Genomic DNA, 10,486 nt, shown 5'->3' with positions numbered 1-10,486 from the left:
CAAAATGGGTGAATATTTTCTGTTTAGTAGTATTATGGCTTGGGGCTAGAAGCTGTTCAGGGTCCTGTTGGTTCTAGACTTGGTGCATCTGTACTGCTCGCCATACGGTAGCAGAGAGAACATCCTGTGTGGCTCGTAACGCCAGGGTTGTTGGTTCAAGTCCCACCAGTAAAGGGATAAAAAATAAGTATGAAATGTATGAACTCACTACTGTAAGTTGCTCTGGATAAGAGTGTCTGCTAAATTACTAAACATTTAACAGTCTATGACTTGGGTGGCTGGAGTCTTAGACACATTTTAAGGCCTTCCTCTGAAACCGCCGGGTATAGATCAAATCAAATCAAATTTTATTGGTCATATACACATATTTAGCAGATGTTATTGCGTTTGTAGCGAAATGCTTGTGTTCCTAGCTCCAACAGTGCAGTAATATCTAACAATTTACAACAATACACACAAATCTAAAAGTAAAAGAAGAAAATATTAGATTGAGCACTGTCGGAGTGGCAATGACTAAAATACAGTATATACATATGAGATGAGTAAAGCAGAATGTCAACTTTATTTAAACATTATTAAAGTGACTAGTTTTCCATGATTAAAGTGGCCAGTGATTCCAAGTTTATGTACAGTACCAGTCAAAAGTTAGGACACTCTTACTCATAACACATATGGAATCATGTAGTAACCAAAAAGGAATCCAAATATCTTTTCTATTTGAGATTCTTCAAAGTAGCTTCCCCTTTCACACTCTTGGCATTCTCTCAACCAGCTTCATGAGGTAGTCACCTGGAATGCATTTCAATTAACAGGTGTGCCTTGTTAAAAGTACATTTGTTAAATGTATTTCCTTCTTAATGCATTTGAGCCAATCAGTTGTGTTGTGACAAGGTAGGGGTGGTATATTGAAGATAGCCCTATTTGGTAAAAGACCAAGTCCATATTATGGCAAGAACAGTTCAAATAAATAAAGAGAAATTACAGTTCATCATTAATTTAAGACATGAAGGTCAAGAACTTTGACATTTCAATAACGTTTAAAGTTTCTTCAAGTGCCGTCGCAAAAACCATCAAGTGCTATGATGAGACTGGCTCTCATTATGACCCAGACTTACCTCTGCTGCAGAGGATAAGTTCATTAGAGTTACCAGCCTCAGAAATTGCAGCCCAAATAATTGATTCACAGAGCTCAAGTAACAGACACATCTCAACATCAACTGTTCAGAGGAGACTGTGTGAATCAGGCCTTCATGGTCAAATTGCTGCAAAAAAAAGAAACACAAGCAATGGACATTAGACCGATGGAAATCTCTCCTTTGGTCTGATGAGTCCAAATGTGAGATTTGTGCTTCCAACTGCCGTATCTTTGTGATCTCTGCATGTGTAGTTCCCACTGTGAAGCATGGAGGAGGAGGTGTGATGGTGTGGGAGTGCTTTGCTGGTGACACTGTCAGTGATTTATTTAGAATTCAAGGCACACTGAACCAGCATGGCTACCATTGCATTCTGCAGCGATACGCCATCCTATCTGGTTTGGGCTTAGTGGGACTATCATTTGCTTTTCAACAGGACAATGACCCAACACATCTCCAGGCTTTTAAGGGCTATTTGACCAAGCCTCCACAATCACCCAACTTCAACCCAATTGAGATGGTTTGTGATGAGTTGGACCGCAGAGTGAAGGAAAAGCAGCCAACCAGTGCTTAGCATATGTGGGAACTCCTTCAAGACTGTTGGAAAAGCATTCCAGGTGAAGCTGGTTGAGAGAATGCCAAGAGTGTGCAAAGCTGTCATCAAGGCAAAGGGTGACTGACTACTTTGAAGAATCAAAAATATATTTTGATTTGTTTAACACCTTTTGGTTAATACATGATTCCATATGTGTTATTTCATAGTTTTGAAGTACTCGCTATTATTCTACAATGTACAAAAGTCTAATTAAATAAACACCTTTGAATGAGTAGGTGTGTCCAAACTTTTGGCTGGTCCTGTATATAGGGAAGCAGCCTCTAAGCTGCAGGGTTGCATAACCGGGTGGAAGCCGGCTAGTGATGGCTATTTAACAGTCTGATTGCCTTGAGATAGAAGCTTTTTTTTAGTATCTCGGTCCCAGCTTTGATGCACCTGTACTGACCTTGCCTTCTGGATGATAGTGGGGTGAACAGGCACTGGCTCAGGTGGTTGATGTCCTTCATTTTATTTTTGTCCTTCCTGTGACATCGGGTGCTGTATGTGTCTTGGAGGGCAGGTAGCTTCAAATCAAATCAAACTGTATTTGGCGCATGTGGCAAATACAACAAGTGTTAGACTTTGACGCGTCATAGTTTGCCCCTGGTGATGCGTTGTGCAGACCTCACTACCCTCTGGAGAGCCCTGCGGTTGCGGATGGTGCAGTTGCCGTACCAGGCGGTGATTCAGCCCAACAGGATGCTCTCAATGGTGCATCTGTTTTAGGGGCCTAGCCAAATGTCTTCAGCCTCCTGAGGTTGAAGAGGCGCTGTTGTGCCTTCTTCACCACGCTGTCTGTGTGGGTGGACCATTTCAGATCGCCAGTGATGTGTACATTTACATTTACATTTAAGTCATTTAGCAGACGCTCTTATCCAGAGCGACTTACAAATTGGTGCATTCACCTTATGACATCCAGTGGAACAGCCACTTTACAATAGTGCATCTACATATTTTATTCCGGGGGGGGGTGAGAAGGATTACTTTATCCTATCCTAGGTATTCCTTAAAGAGGTGGGGTTTCAGGTGTCTCCGGAAGGTGGTGATTGATTCCGCTGTCCTGGCGTCGTGAGGGAGTTTGTTCCACCATTGGGGAGCCAGAGCAGCGAACAGTTTTGACTGGGCTGAGCGGGAACTGTACTTCCTCAGTGGTAGGGAGGCGAGCAGGCCAGAGGTGGATGAACGCAGTGCCCTTATTTGGGTGTAGGGCCTGATCAGAGCCTGGAGGTACTGAGGTGCCGTTCCCCTCACAGCTCCGTAGGCAAGCACCATGGTCTTGTAGCGGATGCGAGCTTCAACTGGAAGCCAGTGGAGAGAGTGGAGGAGCGGGGTGACGTGAGAGAACTTGGGAAGGTTGAACACCAGACGGGCTGCGGCGTTCTGGATGAGTTGTAGGGTTTAATGGCACAGGCAGGGAGCCCAGCCAACAGCGAGTTGCAGTAATCCAGACGGGAGATGACAAGTGCCTGGATTAGGACCTGTGCCGCTTCCTGTGTGAGGCAGGGTCGTACTCTGCGGATGTTGTAGAGCATGAACCTACAGGAACGGGCCACCGCCTTGATGTTAGTTGAGAACGACAGGGTGTTGTCCAGGATCACGCCAAGGTTCTTAGCGCTCTGGGAGGAGGACACAATGGAGTTGTCAACCGTGATGGCGAGATCATGGAACGGGCAGTCCTTCCCCGGGAGGAAGAGCAGCTCCGTCTTGCCGAAGTTCAGCTTGAGGTGGTGATCCGTCATCCACACTGATATGTCTGCCAGACATGCAGAGATGCGATTCGCCACCTGGTCATCAGAAGGGGGAAAGGAGAAGATTAATTGTGTGTCGTCTGCATAGCAATGATAGGAGAGACCATGTGAGGTTATGACAGAGCCAAGTGACTTGGTGTATAGCGAGAATAGGAGAGGGCCTAGAACAGAGCCCTGGGGGACACCAGTGGTGAGAGCGCATGGTGAGGAGACAGATTCTCGCCACGCCACCTGGTAGGAGCGACCTGTCAGGTAGGACGCAATCCAAGCGTGGGCCACGCCGGAGATGCCCAACTCGGAGAGGGTGGAGAGGAGGATCTGATGGTTCACAGTATCGAAGGCAGACGATAGGTCTAGAAGGATGAGAGCAGAGGAGAGAGAGTTAGCTTTAGCGGTGCGGAGCGCCTCCGTGATACAGAGAAGAGCAGTCTCAGTTGAATGACTAGTCTTGAAACCTGACTGATTTGGATCAAGAAGGTCATTCTGAGAGAGATAGCGGGAGAGCTGACCAAGGACGGCACGTTCAAGAGTTTTGGAGAGAAAAGAAAGAAGGGATACTGGTCTGTAGTTGTTGACATCGGAGGGATCGAGTGTAGGTTTTTTCAGAAGGGGTGCAACTCTCGCTCTCTTGAAGACGGAAGGGACGTAGCCAGCGGTCAGGGATAAGTTGATGAGCGAGGTGAGGTAAGGGAGAAGGTCTCCGGAAATGGTCTGGAGAAGAGAGGAGGGGATAGGGTCAAGCGGGCAGGTTGTTGGGCGGCCGGCCGTCACAATATACGCGAGATTTCATCTGGAGAGAGAGGGAGAAAGAGGTCAGAGCAAGGGTATCAGGGTAGGGCACTGTGAGCAGAACCAGCGGTGTCGTTTGACTTAGCAAACGAGGATCGGATGTCGTCGACCTTCTTTTCAAAATGGTTGACGAAGTCATCTGCAGAGAGGGAGGAGGGGGGAGGGGGGAGGAGGATTCAGGAGGGAGGAGAAGGTGGCAAAGAGCTTCCTAGGGTTAGAGGCAGATGCTTGGAATTTAGAGTGGTAGAAAGTGGCTTTAGCAGCAGAGACAGAGGAGGAAAATGTAGAGAGGAGGGAGTGAAAGGATGCCAGGTCCGCAGGGAGGCGAGTTTTCCTCCATTTCCGCTCGGCTGCCCGGAGCCCTGTTCTGTGAGCTCGCAATGAGTCGTCAAGCCACGGAGCGGGAGGGGAGGACCGAGCCGGCCTGGAAGATAGGGGACATAGAGAGTCAAAGGATGCAGAAAGGGAGGAGAGGAGGGTTGAGGAGGCAGAATCAGGAGATAGGTTGGAGAAGGTTTGAGCAGAGGGAAGAGATGATAGGATGGAAGAGGAGAGAGTAGCGGGGGAGAGAGAGCGAAGGTTGGGACGGCGCGATACCATCCGAGTAGGGGCAGTGTGGGAAGTGTTGGATGAGAGCGAGAGGGAAAAGGATACAAGGTAGTGGTCGGAGACTTGGAGGGGAGTTGCAATGAGGTTAGTGGAAAAACAGCATCTAGTAAAGATGAGGTCGAGCGTATTGCCTGCCTTGTGAGTAGGGGGAAGGTGAGAGGGTGAGGTCAAAAGAGGAGAGGAGTGGAAAGAAGGAGGCAGAGAGGAATGAGTCAAAGGTAGACGTGGGGAGGTTAAAGTCGCCCAGAACTGTGAGAGGTGAGCCATCCTCAGGAAAGGAGCTTATCAAGGCATCAAGCTCATTGATGAACTCTCCGAGGGGACCTGGAGGGCGATAAATGATAAGGATGTTAAGCTTGAAAGGGCTGGTAACTGTGACAGCATGAAATTCAAAGGAGGCGATAGACAGATGGGTAAGGGGAGATTTTTTTTGTCCTTCCTTGGAGGGCAGGTAACTTCAAATCAAATCAAACTGTAGAATGACCACTTGGAAGAGATAAGGATCCCGATGCCACCACCCCGCTGACCAGAAGCTCTCGGGGTGTGCGAGAACACGTGGGCGGACGAAGAGAGAGCAGTAGGAGTAGCAGTGTTATCTGTGGTGATCCATGTTTCTGTCAGTGCCAAGAAGTCGAGGGACTGGAGGGAGGCATAGGCTGAGATGAACTCTGCCTTGTTGGCTGCAGATCGGCAGTTTTCACGCCGAGGAACGTGAAACTTTCCACCTTCTCCACTGCGGTCCTGAATCCCAGAGCATATCTCAGTCTATACGAGCAAAACAGTCTTGTAGCCTCACGTCTGCTTCATCGGACCTCTTCCATATTGAGCCCGTAACTGGTTCTTCCTGTTTCAGCTTTTGTTTGTAAACAGGAAGCAGGAGGATAAAGTCGCGGTCTGATTTGCCGAAGGGAGAGTGGGCTTTGTATGTGTTTCTTTGTGTAGAATAAAAGTGGTGTAGTGTTTTAGCGCCCCTAGTGGCACAGGAGACGTGTTTGTAGAAGTGAGTGAGGAATCTATATTCCTTAAAGAAATTACATACATTCTTCTCTCTTCAATTCCACCTTCATTTTGAAAACATGTTCAGAGCTGCTTTGCACATAACTTTCAATATACATTTTCAATAAACAAAATGTTGGCTTCATCCCATCACAAAACAAATGTAGTGCATGAGGAAGGATAAGAGGATTTTGCCCTATGTCTGGTGTGAATTAGAATGAATATCCTGGAAGCTACTATACATTAGGTGCTATATTGAGAGCTAACATATTATGTTAGTTGTTTCTTCTCAGGGTTGCTTTCTATGTTGTATCTGCCAACTCTGTTGGCCACCGTACCCTGCCATGAGCATAACCGTGTGCTCCAGCTTAACTCTTCTAAACAAATGTGTTGTGTGTGTTACATGGTGCTCTGCAGCAGTAGGAGTGTGATTGTAATCATGCAGGCTGGGGAGATTGTATTTATGCTGTGTTTATTGTTCCCTATCAGAGGCCAATATGCTAGCAGCAGATGCTGGCCCCCTGACTGAGCTAGACGCTACAGCAGTTAAACTCTGCTCGCTGTGTGTGTGTGTGTGTGTGTGTGTGTGTGTGTGTGTGTGTGTGTGTGTGTGTGTGTGTGTGTGTGTGTGTGTGTGTGTGTGTGTGTGTGTGTGTGTGTGTGTGTGTGTGTGTGTGTGTGTGTGTGTGTGTGTGTGTGTGTGTGTGTGTGTGTGTGTGTGTGTGTGTCACTTATAGCCAAACTAAACTACTTTGGACAGAGTCATTTGCTCACTTAGATTTTATTTATCTACAGATTTGTGGGTGATAACACCCCATTGAGATAAATCAGCTAATATACAAGGGACAACAATAACACACACACAGACACACCAAGCAAACAGCAACCATGTGAGATGTAATATCTAATAATACTGTGAAATAATAATTGTCATCTGTGTGTATGTGTTACTGTGGGTGTTATGAGAAGTGATATTATTTTGAGAGAGAGGAGAGAGAGACAAAATGCCCTTTCGGCTGACTCATTATGCTAAATAAATCGGTTAATTTCAATCAGCCATGATATTATGTTGTTGTTCCATTTTAACTATCATTTGGCACGATTTACTCACATTTAAAAGGTTATTATGTTCCTCATTATTATGAACAAACCAAGCATTGAAATAGATCAGGAGGCAGAATTAGCTTCAGCTCACAAAACTAAACTGCCTGCTGGAAATGCCACAGTGTCATGAAGTTGATATTACTATAGTAAACATCCACCAGTCACGTTACTGATGGGGCTGAAATAAATGTAGAAGTTTTAAGCATTAAGCACATTAAAATGGAGACAGGAAGCAGGAAGGGACGAAAGAGAGAGGGAAGGGGTAGGGATGAGGGAGGCTCCAAGCTGGCCTGAGCTCTCCTTATCAGCCCTGTGGCAGTGGGTCTCTCAGCACTACTCCAGCCCTGCCTAACACAGCATATACCACAGCTGCAGCCCTGCATTCTACACACCAACCCCATACAGTCCAGCCAGAAACCTCTGCTCAGCCCTGCAAGCCCCAGGACCAGACAGCACCACCTTCACTTGACCTCCAGTCAGCCTCCAGTCAGCCCAGGGCCTGAATCCTGTAGAGGAGCAGGAAGGAGATGGAGAGGGCTTCCCTCTCACAGAGAAGACCAGCAGGGTTTAGGATTAAGATTAAGCCTTAAGATTAAGATTAAGACCCGTCAACCAAATGAATGTAAGGTCAGTTATAGACAGACTCGTTAACCAAATGAATGTGAGGTCAGTTATAGACAGACTCGTCAACCAAATGAATGTGAGGTCAGTTATAGACAGACTCGTCAACCAAATGAATGTGAGGTCAGTTATAGACAGACACGTTAACCAAATGAATGTGAGGTCAGTTATAGACAGACTCGTTAACCAAATGAATGCGAGGTCAGTTATAGACAGACTCGTTAACCAAATGAATGTGAGGTCAGTTATAGACAGACTCGTTAACCAAATGAATGTGAGGTCTGTTATAGACAGACTCGTTAACCAAATGAATGCGAGGTCAGTTATAGACAGACTCGTTAACCAAATGAATGTGAGGTCAGTTATAGACAGACTCGTTAACCAAATGAATGTGAGGTCAGTTATAGACAGACTCGTTAACCAAATGAATGTGAGGTCAGTTATAGACAGACTCGTTAACCAAATGAATGTGAGGTCAGTTATAGACAGACTCGTTAACCAAATGAATGTGAGGTCAGTTATAGACAGACTCGTTAACCAAATGAATGTGAGGTCAGTTATAGACAGACTCGTTAACCAAATGAATGTGAGGTCAGTTATAGACAGACTCGTTAACCAAATGAATGTGAGGTCAGTTATAGACAGACTCGTTAAACAAATGAATGTGAGGTCAGTTATAGACAGACCCGTCAACCAAATGAATGTAAGGTCAGTTATAGACAGACTCGTTAACCAAATGAATGTAAGGTCAGTTATAGACAGACCCGTCAACCAAATGAATGTAAGGTCAGTTATAGACAGACTCGTTAACCAAATGAATGTGAGGTCAGTTATAGACAGACTCGTCAACCAAATGAATGTGAGGTCAGTTATAGACAGACTCGTCAACCAAATGAATGTGAGGTCAGTTATAGACAGACACGTTAACCAAATGAATGTGAGGTCAGTTATAGACAGACTCGTTAACCAAATGAATGCGAGGTCAGTTATAGACAGACTCGTTAACCAAATGAATGTGAGGTCAGTTATAGACAGACTCGTTAACCAAATGAATGTGAGGTCAGTTATAGACAGACTCGTTAACCAAATGAATGTGAGGTCAGTTATAGACAGACTCGTTAACCAAATGAATGTGAGGTCAGTTATAGACAGACTCGTTAACCAAATGAATGTGAGGTCAGTTATAGACAGACTCGTCAACCAAATGAATGTGAGGTCAGTTATAGACAGACTCGTCAACCAAATGAATGTGAGGTCAGTTATAGACAGACTCGTTAACCAAATGAATGTGAGGTCAGTTATAGACAGACTCGTTAACCAAATGAATGTGAGGTCAGTTATAGACAGACTCGTTAACCAAATGAATGCGAGGTCAGTTATAGACAGACTTGTTAACCAAATGAATGTGAGGTCAGTTATAGACAGACTCGTCAACCAAATGAATGTAAGGTCAGTTATAGACAGACTCGTTAACCAAATGAATGTGAGGTCAGTTATAGACAGACTCGTTAACCAAATGAATGTGAGGTCAGTTATAGACAGACTCGTTAACCAAATGAATGCGAGGTCAGTTATAGACAGACTCGTTAACCAAATGAATGTGAGGTCAGTTATAGACAGACTCGTCAACCAAATGAATGTGAGGTCAGTTATAGACAGACTCGTTAACCAAATGAATGTGAGGTCAGTTATAGACAGACTCGTTAACCAAATGAATGTGAGGTCAGTTATAGACAGACTCGTTAACCAAATGAATGTAAGGTCAGTTATAGACAGACTCGTTAACCAAATGAATGTGAGGTCAGTTATAGACAGACTCGTTAACCAAATGAATGTGAGGTCAGTTATAGACAGACTCGTCAACCAAATGAATGTGAGGTCAGTTATAGACAGACTCGTTAACCAAATGAATGTGAGGTCAGTTATAGACAGACTCGTTAACCAAATGAATGTGAGGTCAGTTATAGACAGACTCGTTAACCAAATGAATGTGAGGTCAGTTATAGACAGACTCGTTAACCAAATGAATGTGAGGTCAGTTATAGACAGACTCGTCAACCAAATGAATGTGAGGTCAGTTATAGACAGACTCGTTAACCAAATGAATGTAAAGTCAGTAAAGTGGTTTGGTATTTGATTTCCTTTCTTCCATCATCATCTTCACGTGACTGTAGAGCACCATTTCCCCTCCATTCAAACTTTCCCATTGCGTTTGTTTAGGCCTACTCTCCTAACCACTAGAAACATGTTGAGTGGTGTACAGCATTTGTAGCCACTAATGTCCAGTTGATTAGGCCTACTCTCATAACCACTAGAAACATGTTGAGTGGTGTACAGCATTTGTAGCCACTAATGTCCAGTTGATTAGGCCTACTCTCATAACCACTAGAAACATGTTGAGTGGTGTACAGCATTTGTAGCCACTAATGTCCAGTTGATTAGGCCTACTCTCATAACCACTAGAAACATGTTGAGTGGTGTACAGCATTTGTAGCCACTAATGTCCAGTTGATTAGGCCTACTCTCCTAACCACTAGAAACATGTTGAGTGGTGTACAGCATTTGTAGCCACTAATGTCCAGTTGATTAGGCCTACTTTTTGGACTATTTTGGACTATTTAGATTGATGTTGATTGGCTATTTAAGAATGTTAGGACAGGGACTCATGTCCTGTACCTATTGGACATCATCATGCTGCCGTCATCTATCACCTCTCTTGGCCATGAGACACGGTACCCTGGTACAAACCCAAATAGAACATGTTCAACATCTATTTTGAAGGGTTTTAATAATACCGGTATGTATGTAGATAAATCTTAGCCAACTCTTTACCACGTTGAGTTAATGAGATATTAATTAGTGAGAGGCTGATATCACCTGTTGACTGCTGT

This window comes from Oncorhynchus gorbuscha, linkage group LG09, assembly GCF_021184085.1.
Source record: "Oncorhynchus gorbuscha isolate QuinsamMale2020 ecotype Even-year linkage group LG09, OgorEven_v1.0, whole genome shotgun sequence".
NCBI lineage: Eukaryota > Metazoa > Chordata > Actinopteri > Salmoniformes > Salmonidae > Oncorhynchus > Oncorhynchus gorbuscha.
Note: the sequence above shows the minus strand (reverse complement) of the source record.